The sequence below is a fragment of the Gambusia affinis genome, linkage group LG22 (assembly GCF_019740435.1).
Source record: "Gambusia affinis linkage group LG22, SWU_Gaff_1.0, whole genome shotgun sequence".
NCBI classification, from domain to species: Eukaryota; Metazoa; Chordata; class Actinopteri; order Cyprinodontiformes; family Poeciliidae; genus Gambusia; species Gambusia affinis.
In genome coordinates this window covers 22,079,819-22,102,534 of record NC_057889.1, presented here as the reverse complement: position 1 = coordinate 22,102,534, position 22,716 = coordinate 22,079,819, and positions in this window count along the sequence as shown.

The window sequence follows — 22,716 nt, the reverse complement described above, 5'->3', positions numbered from 1 at the left end:
ACAACTTTCACAATTGTCTTCCTTGACACATCATCTCCAGTGGAGTCAAGCTGAGCAACAAATAACCTTCTTGGGAGAAACCCAGAGTCCTTGTTGATATTTCTTTTCTTTTTATTCATTTATTTATTTATTTGCCCTCAATGTTTTTGGAAATATTGCCAGGGTTGTTTCCAACAGAATTTGCCTCCTGATGCCTTGCAATGATGCATCATACAGCGGTGCTACACACCATGAAACATTTGGAAATGACAGTGTAACCTTCACCCTGACAATAAGTGTGTGTCTACCATCATCTTTCTGAGGTCCAGACTATTTATTTGTTTTTTATATTGTCTTCATGAATGTGCTTTTTACCAAACGTATGAGAGTAGTTCAACAGTTCAAGTGCCGCAGGCCTGCTAGCCAGAGTTCCTTAAGGTAAAATTTTGATTACTCAGGAGAAATGTGTAAACTAAAAGAGTTCAGGTGTGGTTTTAAAACTAATTGAATGACCAGATTTATCTTGGAAGCAGAGAACACAGAAAATGTTTCACTTTTTTTCCCCTGACAATTTGGGACATCAATAAAACATACAGCTTGAACTTTTTGAAGATTTAGTTTTTGTTCTTTTGGAAGCCTTACAAGTATGAACAGTTTTACTAAGGTCAATTCCATGAACACATTAACAGTGTTGTCCGATTTCAAGAAGGCATCCAACAATTCTGACCACAGCTGTAAACCTCAAACGTCAAAAACATGTTTTGGAGCCAGAAAAAGCTCATGTCCTCTCATGTGTTTGGTAACAGCAACCTTAATGCAACTGCTTTAAAATCTGAAGAAAGAAGCACAGTGCACATTGCTTTAAATGTTTGTCAATGTTCTTCAACCTCCACATCACATTGTGGCTGGGAGACCTGGAGGTTCTGGATCTGTTCTCACATTGCTTCATTAGCAGTTCTGGTAGGCAAAAAACATGTGCTTATTATACAATGACATGATCACCACACGGAGATATAAATTTGTTGCCTCTTTATTTTTGGTAATAGCTATTCAACCTCTGCATCTGGAGATGGTTCAACATTTTCTGGCCTACAGCATGTTTTTAGAAAGGCTCATTTTGAAACATCATGCTTGTTTAGCTTTTCTAAGCTATAGGGAAAAAAAATCCATCAGACCACATCAGAAAAGAGAACAATTCCCACAGCTTTTAATTACGTTTGAAATGTGGTAGCAATAATATTGAGATTTCTAATTATTTTCAAAGAAGCTAAGAAAAAAAAAGCCTTCAGGAAATAAAAGTCTTTGCCTCACATGGTTCCACTTTAGAGCCTTAAAGAGAAACAAACAAATTGCACCTCATTTGGTTAGGTGGAGTATTTTTAACTGCTCTTGGCTGGCAAAACCGCAGCACAATCAATTGCATGTTTGAGAACAGCACTGACTCGGCAGAAAATGCTTTGCCATATGCTCAACAGACACACTCGCACACGCAGACGTGCACACACACTAAAACCCTCAGCAGTATCCAGTGGTTTTACATGAGAAAGTTGAAGCCGTTTCTGTTCATGGCCTTGCTTGACTTCTTCTAACAAGACTGAGTCAGTGAGTTTCTTAAGCAGTAAACTGATTAGCCTTAGTGAATGGATGCTGTTGTCTAGGATTCAAACAGAGCATTACTAGTACAACTTATACGAAAGAGTTAAGAAAAGCCTAGTTTTTTTTGTCTGCAGAAAACCCTCTGTACTTTGTGACTTGTGGTCAAAAGAGAATTGAATCATCTATTCTTGTTAAAGGTCTTACATCTCACCAGCTTCTGATTCCTCTAACACTTTCTTGCCTCTCACAGCAAAGCCTTTATTGGTCTTTGTGCTTTTATGTTAAACTTTTTGAAGTTCATAAGATGCTCTTTACCGAGAACCCAAATGTAGGAAAGCAGGAAATGCACTGTTTATGTAAGGTAGTTGTAATTAAACATTTATATAAGAATCCTTTTCTCAATCAAGAGGACTTAATAAGCTACAAACCTATGTCTAATTTTCCTTCCTAATCTAAAATCCTTAAGCAAATAGTTGTTAGTGAAATGTGTGAGTCTAAATACTACTGAAGAGTTTCAGTCTGGTTTCAGAGCTCATAATAAACCTCCATAGAACTTGGGAAAGGTACGAATGATATTGTTTTGACCTCAGATAATGGACTTGTGCCTGTTTTTCTATTGTTAGCTCTCAGAGCTGCTTTTGGTCCCAATGTACAAACATGTTGAACAGCACCAGGATTGTTTAAATCCTATATGTCCAACAAAGTCAAGTTTGCTTGTGTGAATGATAAATCTTCTTCATACTTGAGGATTACTCATGGAGTACCACAGGGCTCCGTTCCTGTTGTGCTGATAGTATTCGGCTATATTGATCCATACAACCTGATGAATCCAGTCTGTTAGGTGGACTACAGGGACGTCTTGAAGACAAAAACCTGCATGACACTAAACCTTCTTCTTTTAAAATCTCATAAAACAGAAGTTTTTGTGTTTGGACCTGAAACTCTGAAAAAGGAAACTGCTTTTTTAGAAAGCAGTTTGATCCACAATGATCATCCACTTGGTCATTGTGGATGATCCACTTGGTCATCCACAATGACCAAGTGGATCTGGTCATTGTATCCAGATCCACTTGATCTGGATACAATGACCTGTAAAGGTAAGGTAAAGAACCCTGGTGATATTTTTGACCAGGATATGTCATTTAAATCCCATATTAAACAGGTTTCTAGGATTTCCTTCTTTAATCTTTGGAATACTGACAAAATCAGAAATATCCTGTCCAGGAGTGACAGTGAAAAACTACTCTATGCATTTCTTACCTCAAGAAGTATGAATTACGTAAGGTTTATTTGATCGATTTGCATTAAATTTATCTAAAAAAAAGTAAATGGAAATTGTCATGTAATGAAATTACACAACTCTTAAAAGTCTGGGTTAAATATTTCTGTTAGTTATGCTGCTATCAACTATCCAGATCTCTTGTGTCCTCTGGTTCTGGGAATGCAGAGCAGACTAGAAGTATAGATGGCTCTCTTTGCAGAGCCATCCGCCTGCCAAACTCACCAGGTCTGGGTCAAACTACTTCAGCAGTTCTCTGTGTGAGGTGTTGTCTGAATGTTCAGAAGTTTATTGCTGTGCTTTAGGCAGAAATGCACTCAGACAGCAATGTTGATATTTTGTTTCAACTAATCCGGTGAAACTATTCATTTTTTAGTGCTTTTATTGACGTCTGCCAATGAGTCACAAAGCAACCAATCAGAGCCAGGAGGAAGCTCTTCGCACTGTACAGAGTGCTTATGTATGTGCTGCTAAATGTGCCAATGTTGGATAAAGAACTTGCCATTCCAGGGAAATTTTTTATCCGCCACCAGAGGCCATCCTGACAAACTGAGCATTCATAGTATCATAGCAGGCTCCATTGTGATGAAGGAGCTGTAGTATAGCAGAGCGAGCAAGCGCGTGATTGACATTGCCTAATATTCCAATATATACATAATACCACTATATAAATTTCTGTGTGGACAACACACAAAAAAAAACAAGAAAAACTGAGCCATATGGGAGGGAGTTTTTGAGGAACATACAGAAGTAACTCACAGTTGAGATTTGAGACAGCAAGGAGGCATACAGGAACAAGCTGAAGAGCAAACTCCAAAGGAACATTGGCGATGTTTGGTCAGGGATGAAGAAGATTACAGGCTTCAAACAAGAGAAAAATCAAATAGATGGAAGTCTGGACAGAGCAAATTACTCTGTTGTTGTAACAACCTTCTAGACCTCTCAAGTCTTCTGGTTCTGGTTCTGCTGTGCATCCCCAGAACCAGAACCGAACACAAAGAAGCAGCATTCAACTTCTGTGCTCCACAAATCTGGAACAAACATCCACACTACAAAAATACAAAGGCAACTCTAAGCAGGTGGGTTTTTAGTCTAGATTTAAAGGAACTCACTGTTTTGCAGTTAGTTCACTGCAAAAACACAAAATCTTACCAAGTATTTTTGTTCTCATTTGTAGTGTAAATATAGTAAACTTCAAGTAAGATTAATAAATAAGCTTACCACCCAAACAAGCTATTTCATTCTGTTCTAAATTACATATACATACTTTCTTTATTAGTTTGATGAGTGTTACATTGAAAAAAATAATTTGGAAAATGTGACTTATTTGATTTAATTTTTTTGACTGAAGTCTGTAAAAATACTTTTTCTGTGCCTGCCATCATTTTAAAATATTAAATCAGACACTCTAAACGCCCCTGAGCAAACGTCTTCCTGCTTTTGCTGTGTCCAACTACATTTATTTAAAAGCAATTTTCTTGTATTGCATTATTTATTTGTGTTGAAAATTGGAAAATATATCGGGAGTGCTGTCATGAACAGCATAGAAAGTTACCCAGCAACAAATATCTCCAACAGATCCCAGGACCAGAAGCACTCCACCCAACCCAGGCCTACACAAAACACAGCAACTCAAGTTACATCTAGAAGACCTGGCTTTTAAACACAGCTTAAAGCCTGCATGAGATTATAGTAATTATCTCAATGATGCAAGAATCCCCTCTGACTGAAGTATAAGACATTGAGCCACAGCATAAGCAAGAAACGATATAAAATGAGATAATCATCATTTACAATGATCCCAGCATCCAATGCTGACACTAAAAGAAGGTTTCATGTTTGTGATGAGATTGAGGTACTGAGGAAATGACTACCTTTGGGTTGGGAGATGATACACTCCAGAGCTGATTACACTGTGTCACTGCACACACTGCAAGATAAAGATAAACAAGCAGCAAGACAGTCTGACTTGAGCACAAAACTATACGCCTAAAAGAGACGTGTGGATGTGCAAATCATCATGTGCAGGTTTTACAGCCCAGCTCTGACCAGCACACAGAGCAGGTGATTGGACTGCACACGTGTGCACAATCTAAACGATCATGGCAAGATGTCTTTAGGACTGTGGTCTGACAATAATTTATATGAATATATTTTACATTAATTGCTGACATTAATTTATTTTAAATGCTAAGGTCAAAACACCATTGCATATATATGAGACCATCAATCCGTCTCTATATCTGTGATCTGATTCAGCCTCTTCAGCTGGTAGTTTGACATCCTGCTGATGGTCCCTCACACTCATTACAGCACCAGAGGAGACAGATCCTTCCAAACTGTTGGACCAAGACTGTGAAATAATCTCCCAAATTACTTCCAATCATTTTACTCCATTTTAAAAAGCAACTTAACACATCCTTTTTAAAACAAGCATTTAACCCTGACTGGTACCTGGGCTGCCTTGCCAATTTTATGTTGGCAAGATGTATTTCTTAATTTATTTTCTTTTTTGGGGATTTTTGTGGCTCTAGTGGCTTTATCTGCCAGCAAATTGACAAGAAAGTGGGTTACAAGAGAGGAAGACATGTGGCAAAGATCAATGGGACGGGACTCGAACCCGTGACTGGCGGCTCCCCCTATGGGTTGTGGGCTTTATGTTTGTGCCACTGCCATGCAAACATGATCTATTATGTAAATACATCATATTGTATTTACGGAATACATTATGATGTATTTTGTAAATGTTGCTTTTTTTGTATTTATTTTGCATTGACTTTTTATTATCATTTATACTGTGAAGCACTTTGTGACAGCTGTGTGAGAAAGGTGCTTAATGGACAAAATGTACTTAGGCTACTATTTGCTTACCTTTTGTTTTTGTTTTTTTGTTTTTATTTTTTTATAGAGAAATGTGGGAATAAGTGTGAATAAAATGAGAACTATACAATTACTTTTGTTTTCTAAAGTTGCAACATTTTCTTATGAATATATATGTAACCCTTTAAGTGTGGGATGAGACCTCGCTGTTCCTTAGACTCTGCGTTGTGTTTTTCTTTAATTGTTGTTGTCGGAAGGAAACTTGAGGCAGGAATCGGACACACACGGGTTGCGATCGTGGTTCAGATCGTTTATTCGGCCACCCGACAGCGCAGCGGCTTCGCCTTCAGAATTCACAGCAAATACTTCAGAATTCACAGCAAATACTTCAGAATTCACAGCAAATACTGCCGTGTCAACATAAAAAGAAGAAAAAGACAAAACGATACAAAACTAACTATTTGGACATTAAAAGTAACATTTGGCTACATTGAGGAGCTGGCGGTCAGTATTGCTTACCTTCAGAATTCACAGCAAATACTGACCGTTGTACTGCCAGCGCAACGTAACGGACGCCAAGTACGGCGTTCTTTAACGGACACACTTTACCAACTTCCACAACTCAAAGAACAAATCTAACATTTTGGTGACATCCACTGATATATTTAAGCTACTGCCCTACATTCACCCGTTGTTTCTTAGATGGCGCCCCAGTCATCAGGCTAGACACAAAACAACAATGAACATACAAATAAATGAATAAAAAAAAAAATTTAAAAAATAAAATTGTGTGATGTGTCAGTGAAATGGCTAGCATGTACTCCATTAAGTGGAATTTTCTAAGTGTTTTACTGCTTTTCTGGCTTTAGCTTTCTCCCACAGCTTCCGTCCTCTTATTATCTTTTGTTGAGTGTCTTCAGTTCCCACTACTTGTGACTCACAGGAAAATCTCTTTGGGGGTTGTCGATTCCTCTGCATGTTCCTTCTAAGAGCACTGGGTCCAGGGGCTGCAGTGATACTCCCATCTGTTACATGTTCCGTCCACCCTTTAAATTTTCTGTCTAGTATATTCACTCCATCCATTTCAGGCTGCTCAACCTGTTTATTTGTTGTCTCGCCTTCGACTTCCTCCACATATACATATTTTGATGTTTGTGCCAGACAGACAGAAAAAGCTAAGTGCTTTCCTGTTTTTGTTTTTTCATAGACAGTACAAAACCTGTCAATAACCATTGATCCAAATTCTACATTTTGGTGAAATTATGCATACATCCAAAATGTAAATAATACTAGACAGGATATTGGAACATTAATTTTTAAAAAAAAAATCTCTAAAATGTTGGTATGTGCACTAGTCATGACTGGATAATGTTCCAATATCTAGCAAGATGTTGTATAGTAACATTGCAGAAAAAAAAAACATCATAGCTACATCTTGACATTGTAGAACTAACAGTATGTGGTCTTCTTTAACTTTAACTAGTTAACTGGTTAAACCCTTATTCAAGTTACCTGGAACCCCTTTTCATAGAGAGCTGACTTTCCAGCATGACTTTTAACCCAGGCTGACAATCACTTGCTGGACAAGAAGAAATGGTTTTTCATAAACTTGGGATGTTCTGGAAAGAAAAGACACAGAAGCTCCCTGCACACAAAGGCCCCTAACATCTGTATGCTCTGTGGTATGAAATGTAAGTAAAGACTTCTTAATATTTATGAACAGATTCTAAAAACTTCCTAGTCCTAGTCAGACCTAGTCCTTCAGATCAAAGTGAAAGTCTTTCACAACAGGAAAGAACAAAAAACAAAACTATTTAAATGAAAGGAGAAGAGAGTGGCACAAAAGATAATAGAACAGGAGGTGAGCAGAAAGTGAGGATATCTGTAACCTGGAAAGAAGACCGGCTATAATAAATAAAATAGCTAAAAACCAGAACACAGAGGAAAAGAAGCAAAAATGACAGAGATGGAACGTAAACTAAGTTGTATGAAGTAAATAAATTTTAGAAAAAATAAAAAAGAGAAGGATTTCAGAGAGAAAAAAGAGAAAACAAGAAAGAAAAACAGAATTTTTGACACTTTGTAGGAAGATTCAGGCTATCTGATGTTTAAAACCATTACCTTTGTCTAAAATAAAAGTGCTGCAAAATGCTGGCCAGTGAGGCCAACATTCTTTATCATCAAACTAGGAGAGAAATGGGCAACGGCATTTCAGAAGCCATCTCTGAGACTTTATCTCCCCAGAACTCTGCTGAACTCCTGAAAAATCTGATACCGCAAATAATGTTGTAGTTGACAAATGATAAATTATCCTTCTTCAATGCTATAGTTGGAAAAAGTTTAACAATTTTGCATATTATTTAATATGCAAAATATATTATTATTATTATTATTATTATTATTATTATTATTATTATTATTATTATTATTATTATTATTATTATTATTATTATTATTATATTGAATTATTCAAATTTAATCTGCCTATTTTCATTCAATTGAATGAAAATTTAATGAAAAATGCAGAAATTAAAACAAATACACAATGCAGGGCCAACTTTGAAAATTTGGTCACAAGCAGATCTGAATCATAAACTCATATCAAATGTAAAAAAACAAAAAAGCAAAAAAAATAATAAAACATGAGACGTGGTTTATGCAAGTTACCGTGGCAACTCCCTATGGTGCATCAACTCCTGGAAACAATGAATTTGTTGTTTAGGTCCATGTTTTCTGCCACAGTAGCTCAGAGAAATCTAACAGTCTTGGGAATGAGTCAGAGCTGCAGAGACGGAGGCGTCACCACCACCTCCAACTCCTTCACTCCAAATCCAAGAAGCCACAAGTCAAATTAAGCTCTTGAATCTATATTTTACACAAATCTTGCCATTTTGTTTGCCAAGTATTAATGGTGGAGTAGACATAACATTATGTGGTTCCTTCAGTCAGTCAGTCAGTTGGTGGCCAGATTGATGTCCTTGGACATGTGACTACAGTCCAGTGTCTTCACCATCATCAGCCTGTCAATATGTCCATCAGTGGAAATGAGTGATTTCATTATAAAGCATCTCTGAGTCTCCAACTTCTCCTAAATAAGTCTGATGTCATTTCATTTAAGTACATTATTTGCACTAGAAGTTTACTTTAAGAAAATGAACAGTATACTTAGAAAATTACTATCAGAATACTTGAAACTGTACTTTCTTAGAGGAAACATAGGCTTGCAGTTACATGGAAGTACACTTTAAAGTATACTTTCATAAACCTTTCATTTAGTCCCAAAAAAGTACATTTGCTAGTATTTTGCTAGTAAACTTTGGGAAATATACTTTTCTCTGTACTCGAGTATACTTAATGGAATGTACTTGAGGTATTCTTCTTCTTGATAAGAGTGGCAGAAACCCATATGATCATTTCAGTTTTATATGGTTTGCAAGTTATCAAAAGTTCACATCTTACACTGTAAGAGGAAGTGAAGAAAGGCCAGATGCTAGAGGAACTCGCCATAAAGAAGAAACAAAATTATTTTAGCTGGTCAAACAGCAAGAATAATAAAGACAATAAACAGCATCTTTCTGGACTGTGAGCTTCGCCCACAAATACTCAGCTGGAATGATCTCAATGATCTGGACTATGACACACCTTGCCAAACTGGGTATCAGAAACACACACCAGTGTGATGTCCTGACAGAGCAGAAACCTGAAATGGCAGAACAGTTCAGTGTGTCAGACTAGATTGCCAGACAAGACATATTTCTACACCTTCTCATTGTCATCTGGGTATAATTCACACTGCATTGGGTAAAGGAAGGAGAAAGGCCCTGGAGGTATCATACTGTTATTCACATCTGCAATACGGATTCTCTAGCTGCACAGCCAGATGGAGCTTAGAAAGACTGAGAAAACTCTGTAGGTGGTCATGACTTCTCTGTAAAATGAGAGATCCTTCTTCAAGGCTTAGTAAAACAGACAGACAGTAGTAATTATGTCTGTTTGATAAACTTTGTACCAACCATTACTGAATATTTGGCACTCAGTTATGACAAAACTGAAATGTTTATTTCTCATACTAAAAGCTGTTGTTTGGGTATGATTTGCTGTTTTCTGACGTATCTGTCTTCTACTTATCTGTTGTTTCTCAGAACAGCAGGAATCAACTGCATTTACAAAGCAGTGCAAGACTTATTTTTGTGATTTTGAGGATTCATGATTTGTGGGTCTGTGGTGATCTCAAGTAGTTGACCTTTCACATTGTGTTGGTAGATTACTATTAAAACTATTAGTTTGATCATTTTGTGTGATCTTACATCTGTCCGTTACATAACCAGTAACATTCATTTTATTTTAACGTGTGTCTTTATCATGTCTGATAAGATTAATCATGGAAATATGATGGAAAATAAAAATCTTCACTGGATGACAACATTTCCTAATTAACAATCAGAAATGGTGACATCAATATTGGATGGCAAACTGCCAAATGTGATGTAAGAAAAGGCTCGTGTATTGTTGTGAGTGTCTGCAGAAAAACGAGTCCTTCCTTTAAACGACAAATCAACAGGTAAACATGTTGGTCGTTGTTAAAGTGTTTAACTGCAGTTGGCAAACTACTGAACAAAGGTTTGGTAGCCTGTGGGAAGACGCCTGATAAAAGGGATGAGACTATTATTTAAATAAAATTAAAATCAATGTAGGGAACACATTGACAGCAGGTGGAGGATCTCCATTGATGTAATTTAATCTCTAGTCCTTCTGAAATTGATATTCTTGTTCATTGTGTTACTTCCTCATTAGACAATATGGCCCCCTTAACGAAGAATGTAATTATCCCTGGGAAGTTGGCTCCTAATTCAGATCTGCGTGTTTCAAAACAGAACGATAGGAAGTTTGAGAGACACCTTCACTTAAAAAAGGGAAAGATTTTGGCACAACTTCAGGTTCTCTTTCCTCTTACTTCTCTGACTGAAGTTATTTCTCTTATTTAAGTTTGCAAACATGCCACAAGACAGTCATGACAAGTTAACAGGTTTATGTTGTGCATGCCTTTGGTGCTGTTTGGAAACACTGGGAAAAGGAAGAGATTCTGCTGCAAAAGATGCAGCCACACTCTCCCCACCCTGCTTCCCATCTTGAACTTACTCTCGTACCACACTCAACTCCCCTGCTGATCTGTGTTCCTTAAAGTCTTTTGTTTCCACAGGTGAAAAGTGTCTGTGTCACATTACAGGCGCTGGCCTCTCCCACGGTGTGAAGAGGCCCCAATGACACAACGTGTTTGTTTAACCATTTCTTTCCATATTTTATTAAATTAAAACACAGTGGCAGTTTTGCAGAAAATACTGTAAATCATGCATGGTTTGTGCCACACACAATGTGGGAAGAAGGCTTGTAAAGGACCAGGCCACTCTCCTGCTCTGCTGTTTGTGACAATGCAATGTTACACTACGTCCAACGTCTCCACTGTTCTTTATGACGTTTAGCAGGTGTTCAGCTCTCATCAAGAGGAGGATAAGAGGAATCAGTTGCCAGTCATTTGGACCCTGAGTGTTAACCTCTTGATCACTTCCCTCTTTGCATACTCTTTAAACTTTACCACGGACGACATCCTGGAACAGATCTTTTGCAACTCACCAGCTTCAAACTGACACCTTCGAACTCTTTGTGAAGACTCTGGGTTTCTGCTACATTACAAGGCCAGCTGTGGGTACTCCTACACCTTCAGCCTCCACCCAACCTATCTGCCCTCCAACACACTCATTGCTCCGCAGCTTCATTTTCTCCAGTCCAATGTCTCTGTTCCCACTCGTCTCTCCTCGGCAGAGCTTTGTAGCTTAGATTCACATTCTTCTTTATCTCTAAATCAGTCAGTATGAGTCTCACCTGTTCTTGCTCATATTCCACGCCTCCTGCACCACTCCAGACCAATCATTCATTTCTTTTACATAATTGTAAATAAGCATCTTAACACTCTGCGCTCTCCTGAAAGTGTCTGTATGTGGCCCAGGCAGCTACCTAAAAGCATGACACAGCTGTAATGCTTTTATTCCTCGTAAAGAGTTATGGACAACCCAAATTCATTAGATCCACTCATGTACATCTGTGCAATCAACAGTTGCCTTATATAGTGGATTCCTCCATCTTTGTTTTCTCCGTTATATGGGAAAATAGAATGTGGCAGAATAGTTCATTGTCAAATGCATTGTTATGATTAAAGTAAAGAGTTTTATTTGCACTGCCCCATTGACTTAAGACTAGAATAAAAAAGCCACCTGACTACCTCTGTCTAATTTGTAGGTCTGCTACAACGTTAACTATCCCATTCTATAGATTATTGTCAGACTAAATTCTTTGTATTTGTCTCTTTGTGGAAACCAAAGTACTGATCACCCTTTACATCTGCGTTTGGTTTCAGTTATAAGCATTTGAACATCAAAAACAGAATATGACTTTAACCAGATGGTATGAATTTATAGTTAGAATAAAGAACATTTTTCATTTTCCAAAATGTTCTTAGCATGTCATATTTATTGTAATAAATCCAAACATTAAAGGTTCTGTCATCAAAGCATGAGAAGGAGGTTCTTAGAGAAGATCAGTCACACACTGGTAGCATGAGCTGGTTATACCAATGTTCCTCTAGCTGTATTTCCAAATGATAATTTCAGAATAACATGCGTGTTCTTAACATTACCAACCTTTACCAATACTTTGTTTTGTGGTGCAACTGCACAAACATGGCAGTTAGAAGCTACTCTTCTCTAAGACATGCATACAGTTTTAAGGTTTTCTCCAGCTCTAATGGACTTTATTTATCAGAGCTCAGACAGGAAAGTGGGTTATGAAAGAAGAGAAGGTTGTGGTAAAGGTCAGGACTGCCCAGGACTGGAACCTGTGACTGCTGGGTCTCTGCATAGAGATCGCTCCCTCTACCCCTGTGCCACTGCTGCACCCAAATACACAAATTTTATTAGGATCTTATAAAACAATCTGTCAAAACATTAGGATCTTATAAAACAATCTGTCAAAACATTTTTCTGTACAAAAAGAGTAAGTAATTCACAATACTATACACTATATTGTATGGATTGCAGCTTATTTTCAACACTGTAAACCCATAATTTCATCGAATGTTGCCTAATGGCACTTTTGTGTTTGGTCATTACCTCAATTTTTAAAACAAAAACAAAAATCGTGTCGCTCCCAATAACAGGAGAAATCTGGATTTGATTGACTCTCCCTTCTATTTGTTTGACTTGCCCACATCTGATCAAACAGCCAACAAAGATCAGAGATTGTTTATTGAAAGACAGCCATCTGTGCTCTGAAAAAGCTGTTACCTCCCTCTTTCCCACTTATAGCTGAGCCACTGATATGACAACAATAACATAAGGGTGGATCCTTTTACTCTGAATGGAATAACAGTGCAGTTTACTCTGAATGGAATAACACTAAGAAGAGTCTTGTTCAGTTAATCAGTGCAAAGCTTGCATGTGAATGATGACAGGATTGATATGAATAAATGATCTTGTTTAAAAGCGTCAGAATAGTTGCTGCTGCATGCATATAATGTTAACTAAATGACTAATCAGTGCCAGTTACCACAATAAGCACATCACAACACTACCAATGCTGTCACCAATGCTCTATACCTAGATGTACTCTGTCACATTTCACTTTCTAGATGAAAATGCTTCTGCACTACGGTTTTTACTTTTAATTGATTAGTACTAAACTAAAGATCCAACTTCTGGACACTCTATCCACTTCAATTAACTTCAATAAAAAAAGAAAAAACATATTCAGTAGCAGAACAGACCTACTGTTTCTGCTCAAGCTTTATGTTTACAGTGTTATTTTCTGTCTGCAGAACCTGCCTGGTCATTTGGAATGAGACACTCTAAGCACTACAAATTACCACTGGAAGTACATCACCCTGTTTTAATACACGCATTACCTACTATATTACTTTATGTAAAGTTTAATGTTGCCACAGGAACTAGTACTTTCAAAGATTTTTCTGTCTAAATGTTATTTGTTTATTGGCAGGGTTTTTCTTTTTTTATTATTTTAGTCCTTAAAATGCCAGAATTTGCATATAACTTTAGATTTTACCTGTTTGACATAATTCAAAAATAAATCTGATTGTGTGATCAGTTACTCAGTTCTTCAGTAGCCTTTTTACCTAGTACTTTTTCACTCTTTCTTAAGTGAAAAAGCTATATTTTACCTTTTACTTCAGTAAAAATGTTAATGTAGTGCTACTTTTGAGTATAATGTTTGGCTACTCTACCTACCTCTGTCTATGTTCCACCCCTTTTTGGGTATTTAATGCTAAAATTTACCCATTCATCTTTTTTTTTTTCTTTTTTTTCAGATTTCCTTCCTTATTGTTGCTGTCACATACTGGAAATATTTTAAATACTGTCAATAAAAAGAGCAAAGTCAGTGAGGAGACATTAGGCCAGAGGCAGCAGCAGGTCTTGTCGCGTAAAGAGAGATTATAACTTGCAAAAAAAATTATATATCTTGCAGGAGAAACCACACAGGTATTAGGACGATGTTTGACAGATACTTCAGAAGCACTCTCAATAACTCACATAGGCAGCATTCCCAAGTGTCTAATGGCACTTTCCTGCTTTGCAGTGGTTCAGTGGACCAGGTTCCCTTTAGCCATTGATTATTTTCAAACTAACCAGCAAATCATAAAAGCTATCAGATAAAAGCTATTTATATATATATATACATATATATATGTCACTTTTCCACTAATAGATCTTCTATTGGTTCTGTTCAAGTGTAGTGAGTCCTGGCATCCTGCCATCTGAGGATACAGTATATTAAAGGAAAACAGAAACTCCCACCCTTTAAAGATGAAAAAACGTGTGGGAACTGGTTTCTTCACTTGATGGGTTTTTTCATTAGAAATATATTGCTAGTAAGATACATATGTACTTGTTCATGTGTATAAAAGTCACTAATTGAGTGAGTGATTTGCTCCAGAGAAGCAGAGTGACTCAACATCCCAGTTTTCTCCTGCTCTTTCACAGGAGGGAAGCTGACGTTGGCCGCACCCCTCTCTTTCTGGGTTTTTTTTTTTTTTATGTGGAGCTTTCCTAAATCTTCCCACAAAGACACTGTGTGCACATAACCAGAGGAAGAATGTTTGACCTTCTCATCCTTCCTGCCGCTGCTCAGCTGCTTCCCAGAATTGTTTGTTGCCATATAGGAGATGAGTAACTTGGCTTATCTGGATGTGCCAATCTCTAGGGAAGAAACTTTGTTGACCACAAGGTTGACTGTACATGTTACATTACAGATGTGTAATAGTTTAAGTTGCTGTAGTGATTACTTATGCAACCATTTACAAATTGTACACACTGGACCCTTCACTTATACAACCAGCCAGTTTTCTAGATTGAATACAAGTTAAAAGTAGTCAATCACTAACATCTGATAAAAACAAGCATTTTTATTGCAGAACATCCAAAATATAAACATTCGCTAATTAAAAGTCAGCCTTCTTTTGTTGTAAGTTAATTACTTGTTTTATGATTTGGTTTTTTAATGCAGCTCTGTGGGAACTCGTCATGCATACACTTTTTGTATGCATGACGAGTATATTTATTGTTCTTGTTTACTTCTGTTTTCTTCTTGGGAAATCGTAATGGTTCTGGCTTCAAAAGAGTCCAATCCCCCAAAAAGATTGCAGTCTTTCAGGACAGTCCCAAACTTTACTCACAATACTCCTGACATAGAATTTGCTTTTCTAGTTATTTTAAAAATATGTAATCCTTAAAAACAAGGACAAAACAATCTTGTTCAGACATGTTAATTTAAAACAATTGAGTACAATTTGTGATCGTTAAAAGCCACTGTTTAAATGGTTTCCTGAAAATGCCCGGGATGTGATACAGGAACACGGGGTTCATGTGTGTGTGTGTGTGTGTGTGTGTGTGTGTATGGGGGGGCGGGGGAAGTGTGTGTAAATGCGTGCATGCCTTTTTACAACTGTGTTTTATGTGCTGAGGAAGATGCAGTGACTAGTCTAATTATATAAAAATATGTAAACATTTATTTGTCTGTCTCTTCAGTGTTCTCCATATTTTGAAGAGAGTCTAACATTCTAATATTCAAGGATGAATAATAATAACTTTGTTTGCATAGCCCTTTACAATAAAAACTAGGTTAACCAAACTGTTTTACTATGGGTGAAATAAGATAAAACATGTAAAACACAAGGAATGAAACAGAATACGACACAAGAGACAGTTAAGCAAAGTAAAAATATAATAAAAAATGTCACACTATTGAGTATTAAAAACCATGTCGAACATAAAACTTTACTTCTAGAAGCCATGGTCTATTTTTGGGAGTCCAGGAGCTGGCACAGCGGAGGCATGGTCGCTCTGTTGCCTCTATCTAGACCTCTCTTCCAACATTTGCTTATTTGAGGCCCTTAATTCTCGACTATGCACACAAACTGTTAAAATATCACAAATAATAGGCTGGTAAGCTTCAGTCCTGTACACTTCCAATCCCTGTATCTGTACCATTAAGTTTCACCATCCTTAAAATTTGTGTTTGTGTTTTGTTTTGTTTTTAAAAAGTAGAAATTGGACATTTGAATTGTGATTAATAGTGAAGCAAACTTCTGCACCGATGACACTGATACTTAGTCCTAGGGTTGAATTCCCAAAATAGTGATGTTGGTAACTTTTGGTTTCCCTAACTACAGTAGGAATATGGAACATCAAATAAATGTCATACTCTTGTGCTGCCACATTACTGTGAGATTAATCTTGTGTGCATAGTAAGAGACCAGCTGGGTGTGTTTTGTTTCTGACTCAGGGCTTGAGCTGGCCTTTGAGTCTAAAAGATTGCCCCCAGGCTTTCACTAATAGGTGCTAATTACATTTTGCCTCCATTGGTCACTGACCACAAGGAATGTGGCTGTTTCTGGACCAAGGCTTTAGAGCAAGGGGCTATCAACACATTCTTTTTAACATTGTCAAAACAGCTCCTGTTGCACAAAGGTGTGAGAGAAACAAAAGAGTGGGAAATCAGCTTCAGAGCAGCACTGTCTAATCTGTAGAAGTACAGGTGAATCCTAAAATAAGCTAAATAAGTCATTATGAAAGCAGATTTCCAAAAATTGTATGAAATAGTTTTTAGTCACGCTTGTTTTCTCTATTAGGTTTTTATATGAGAAGCAAAAAAATATTGTCATAAAACATTGTGATGGTTAAAAGTGAATCTGCAAAAGGTTTTTGTCAATCAGGCTATGCATCCACATGGATTCTGTGTCTTCAGTGATTAGAAATAATCACTTCCTACTACACCATTTTCTGTGGTGCTCCATATGTACAGGGCCTAGGAACTGTTTGATGCATTTCTGCATTTTTAACTGCTATATCCTTTTAGAATGTCAATGGTAGCACACGATGCTGGTTTTGCTATGAGATATTTCTAATTTGGGAACAATGTTGGCAAATGTAGCTTGTAGCAGTAGCAACACCAAATGACTAATTCTTACCAAAATGCCTAGCAACCCCAGTGTCCTGTATGCAAACACTACGTTCAGCCAATCAGCCATTGGCTGAATGGTTATTCAGCCAGTGGCAATTTACATGCACCAGGCTTCATTCATAATAGAAGCACTGACATGCACAAAGTTGTAAAATGTTGTCACTGAACATAAAAACAAACTACGGCAGTGGTGTGTTTGTTCTATCTTCTGGGTGCCCAGAATGGACCCGACCCGTACTGAGATCTAATGGCAGTAAAGTCTTTACTGACTTCCTTGGGTTTGCTTCCCTGACACAGCAGCAGCTGCAGAAGACGTACATTTGTTAGGATGACGTAAAGGACACATGCACAGTCATTTCAGTTTGCCATAGTCAAAGTACGATCAGGGTCGGCGTTTACACGCAGGCCTTTCAGATTAGAAACAGACATGAACTACCTCTCTCATTTGGATTAAAATATCATTTTAACTGAGCTAAATCCGATCAGAATATGGTTATTGGGGTTTTTACCTGACACATGTAATTTTGAACACTATCTGAACACTTATCCAACAACAGTTTGTACTTTAATTTTTTTAAAAGTGGGCTAACTACTAACACAAATTGGAAAAAAAATGTCTGACTTAGCTATTCATAATTGTGATCAATAATAAAATTATTTGTTCAGTGAACACATGCTTAATTTGGCATGAACAATAGGCAGAGTTGTTTGTCCTAAAACCAACTAACCAGACCGTATATATTCAAACAGTCATTGCGCTCACTGCTGATGTCACAAAAGATACATTCGACCAAAAATTGTCCTCTGTCCCTTTGTTAGCTCTAAAGGCTAGGCTAGATGCCCTACTTTATGACCCACTGTTCTCTTAAGACACACACTCACCTCACTCTCACATTGGGGTCATGCTGATCAGAGCCATCTTGGGCTCCAGAGCCACGGGGTCCTCACAGTCAGACAGATGTGTTAACTCTTAGTCCAATACAGAGGGAAAATATTATCAATACTGAGAGACTGCAACTAAAGACTGAAATTAAATCAAAAGGTGATTCAAGAAGGGTTAGTTCATGCAGCCAGATTATAGCCGCTTTTTGTTCATCATATCTTCTTCTTGTTTCTTGTGGTCTTCAAGTCAAAAAAATCTGAAATTTTCCAGGAGTGTGTACAGTTTTGAGAGTAGCACCTGAATTCAGCACAAAGGCACTTGTAGTTCTTTTTATTTAAATAACTTGACGTTTTTTTCCCCCAAAATTAGTAAAACAGGAAACTTCCTGACTGTTTCTGTGCCACTGGGAAGTTAACACGGGTCTTTCTGTTTTGCACATAATGTGAAAACACATCTTCTCCTCCAAAGATTGTGCAATAACCAACAACAAAAGCACTGTGGGACTTTTGTTTTGGAGGGGCCAGGGAAAACGTGAAAAGCACATTGAAAAGCCTAGCCTCCATACTAGCTATTCTAAGACCCACTTTAATGAACGTGTGCCAAACCTTCAATGAAAAGCTCATTTTCTTCTTTCTCTAAATTCAAACATGCTCTCAAACTACTTCTGACTCTTCTCTGATGCACTTTTCTATTTTATAGTTATGTCTTCCCTATAATTTACTCAAGAGTGTAAAATATGCAAGTTAAGCTCAAAACAGCATTGCACATGTACTGAATTAAGGTGTCTGGTGAGAATTGCCAAGTTTCTTCACTTAGACTAAAATGTTATGGTTCCCAAAATTAGGTCATGAAAATACTCTAAGACAATGTTGTGCTTTTATTAGCTCTCTGCTGTTAATAAATTTGATGGAATTGAAAAATGACTACTTCAGTGACATTTTCAAAAAACAGCTAGGTCCAAGACTTTCCATAAAAACTTAATAACTGTCAATATATTAAAACAAATCAATACTTTTTACCTAACTGTACTTCATCACTTTGTGTAATATTTTGGGTAAAATAAAGCTAAATTGCAGGAACCCATTGGAAACATTGTTTTGAAAACTAATCAATACTCATGGCTGGTCTAAGAGTATAGAAAAATTAAAAGAAAAATTACCTTAACTGGATAATAATAAGTATTGCTATGCTTAACTACATATACTTGGAGCTTAAAATACAAGTATTTCTTATATTAAGCTTTCTTTGTTTAGTAGCATGTGCTGCTTGATGCAATATTTTGATTTGCTGGATGTGATAGGTTGTCTGGATGAAAACCAGCTGTGTGTGATTGTTGGTACACTTTATAAAGCTGCAAAAGCCAACACAGATAATAAGAGTGTTTCAGTTATCAGAACACTCTTACTGATAACTGAACACTCAGAATTACTCTTATTAACTGCATATTATTCTTAGTTTACAAAGTTGTGCTCTGAGAACATCACCATTCAGCATAACCAGATCAGTTTGCAACACACTGAATCCCATTTACTGCGTAGTACACCAGAAAAAAATCAAACCACTTTGAACAGCCTGGGTGCTGAATAATCCTACACAAATAAGTTTAAGTTGACTAGCATTTGAAAAAATACATATGGATGACAAAAAAATCTCTACAACCACCAGAATATACTACTTGTTAAAATACATATAAATGCACTAATATGCTTCATAAAAATATTGTACCTGTATATAATATTCAAATCAACTTAAATCATATATAATAGACCTTTATATATATCATAAAGTATATCAAATATAATCATATATATAGACCTTCAAAATAAACCATCTGAGAATAATATCACATGCTGGGTTCTGGTCGGTGTTGGCCAGCTGCCCAAGCCTCCATCTCAACGCAGTAATATAACAGTACATCTCTGGAAAGCAGAAGAAGAGCCTCCTGCACAACCAACAAGTATGCAGCAAATGGTTTCCAGTTAACAAGAAAACACTTGATTTTTTTCCAACAACCATTGAACCAATGATTCTTAAGAAGTGGGAGAAAATGGGTTTAAATTCTTCCTACATTTTTTTTTAATTATTCCTCAAGCTTATCTATACAAACATGATAAATAATGTTTAAATCAACTTAAAGATGCTAAGGTGCAGGCTCCCAGTTGCAACATTTTTTGGAAAATTAAATTTTTATTGGACCTGAGCCAGAACTTTGTCATCACCATCTGACAAAAATAAATAATTATTTTTTAATGACCCTATTAGTGATATTTTTACTCAATTTTACAGGCAAATGCTTCTCAAGAAACAAAATAAATATTATTTAAAACAAAAAACAACATAAAGTCCATCTAAGGGAGTTGGCAGTTCATGATGGAGTCAATGCAGAACTGAAGTGACAAACTATTGAGTAATAAGAAATACTTGATATATGTGAAATAATGCCATTTATGTAAAATATATTAAAATGAATTAATTGCACACTTAAGTGAGATTTGTCAACACTATCACTGAAAGAATCAGACAGTCATTTAAAAACTCTGATGGAATTGACAAAATGCCAAACTACCTAAATTTATATGATGTTATTCTGAAGGAGGCCATATTGTAGCTCATCAGGTCCATGAAATCTTTACAGTATACCAAAATAAAGCATTTAGTTCACAAAATTTCATCAAAGTTTTGTAAATTGTGTGTGCTTGTGTTCAGACACAAACATTATATTTTGTGTATTTTATTCAAATTTTGTGCTTTATCCATAGGACCTGTTTTGTCCCTCTTCTCAAGAATCACTGGAACAATTGGTCAGCTGTGAAACCAACATGTTGTGTTTTTTTCCTTTTTTCTTTTTTTTTTTTAGCTCATTTGGACTTGACTTTCTTTCCAAAAAAATTAATATTTCCCAGTTCCCCACAATACAGCAAAAATTCAAAGTGGTTAGCAGTGGTGCAGCGTTTTACGCAGGTATGCGCTGTAAACCACTTTAAATTCTTTTGTATTTTTGTGGTCACCAGTTTGGCTTTTTTTGGGCTTGTTTTTGTAGAGCTGGTTGCTTGTTTTTCACAAGATCTGGCAACACTGGGAGGAACCTATAAGACAACTTTATTCACATTTTCAGGCTAAGTCAACATATTTCTCAGAATGCCCTGCATATATAAAGTATTTTTGTTCCTAGTGCTTTGTGTTGATATTTTAGTTTTGTGATCTATGTGTGGTTTTTCTTAGAGTTTTATGGTGTTAGGTTTCAGCTTTTGGTTATTAGCATCTTTCTGGTGCTCTATTCAGTTACTACTGCTTTGTTAGTGTTAGCTATTCACCTTTCCCTAGTACCCAACTGTTATGCATTCCTCTAATTAGCCTCATCTGGTCTCCATTTAGCTGATCCCACCTTCATAGCTCTTTTGCTTTCATAGATCACTGATGAATCCTTTCATTGTGCTCTGCGTAGTGTCCTGTCATCCTCATGCCAGTAAATTACAAATTGATTTCTAATGTTTTATGACTACTATTCTCACTCTGACGTCCTGGCTATATTTGGGTCCACCACAAGTACAAGATAAAAAACAGTGATCAGGAAAGGTCCTTTCTAAACAGAACTAAAACAGTAACAGGAAAGCTGTATGCAATAGCAGGGGATGATTTACTGTTAAATTTGTCTCCTGAGATTGCAATTGTTTTATATATTTCCAAGAGCAATGTAAGAAACAGTGTATTATTCTTTGGATGTTTGTTGTTTGAGCTAATCTGCTCATCCAATCAATCAGTCAAGTTTATTTGTATAACACATTTCAGGAGAAGGTCAAAGTGTTTTATACCATAAAATCATAAAAATCTTAAACCCAACATTTGTGAAACTAGTAAAAGACTTTGTTTTTTCAAGTGTCATTGTTAAAATCATCAATACTCAATACTGTATGTTGGTCAATGTTCCATTGATTACGTTAAACATTGTGTGTGCTTGTGTTCAGACACAAACATTATATTTTGTGTATTTTATTCAAATTTTGTGCTTTATCCATAGCACAAAATCTTCCTTTAAATCTTTAAACAAAGATTTTAAAGGAACTCTTTGTTCAAAGATTTAAAGGAACTCTTTGTTTCTGCTGTTTTGTAGTTTTCTGGAAGTTTTTTCCAGATTTGTGGTGCAAAGAAGCTGAATGCTGCTTCTCCATGTTCGGTTCTGGTTCTGGGGATGCAGAGCAGAACAGAACCAGAAGACCTAAGGGGTCTGGAAAGTTGATACAACAAAAGCAGATCTTTAATGTATTTTGGTGCTAAACCGTTCAGTAATTTATAAAATAACAATATTTTAAAATCTATTTTCTCACTGGAAGGACTCTAGAACTGGTGTGATGTTCTCTGTCTTCCTGATTTTAGACAGAACGCCAGCAGCAATGTTCTGGATCAGGTGCAGCTGGAAGTTGGATTTTTTTTTTTTGGACAGAAGATAAACACATGGATGAGTTTCTTTAGATTTTGGTGGGTTATTAGTCCTCTAATCGTGGAAATGTTTTTAAGTGACAGAAGCAATACCCCGAGCATCAAGGGATTTGCTGTTTTGTTTGTTAAAAGACTTATGTGGCAATGGGTTTTGATACTGTCTTTGAATGTGTTCCTCACAGTTCCTGAGAGGCAT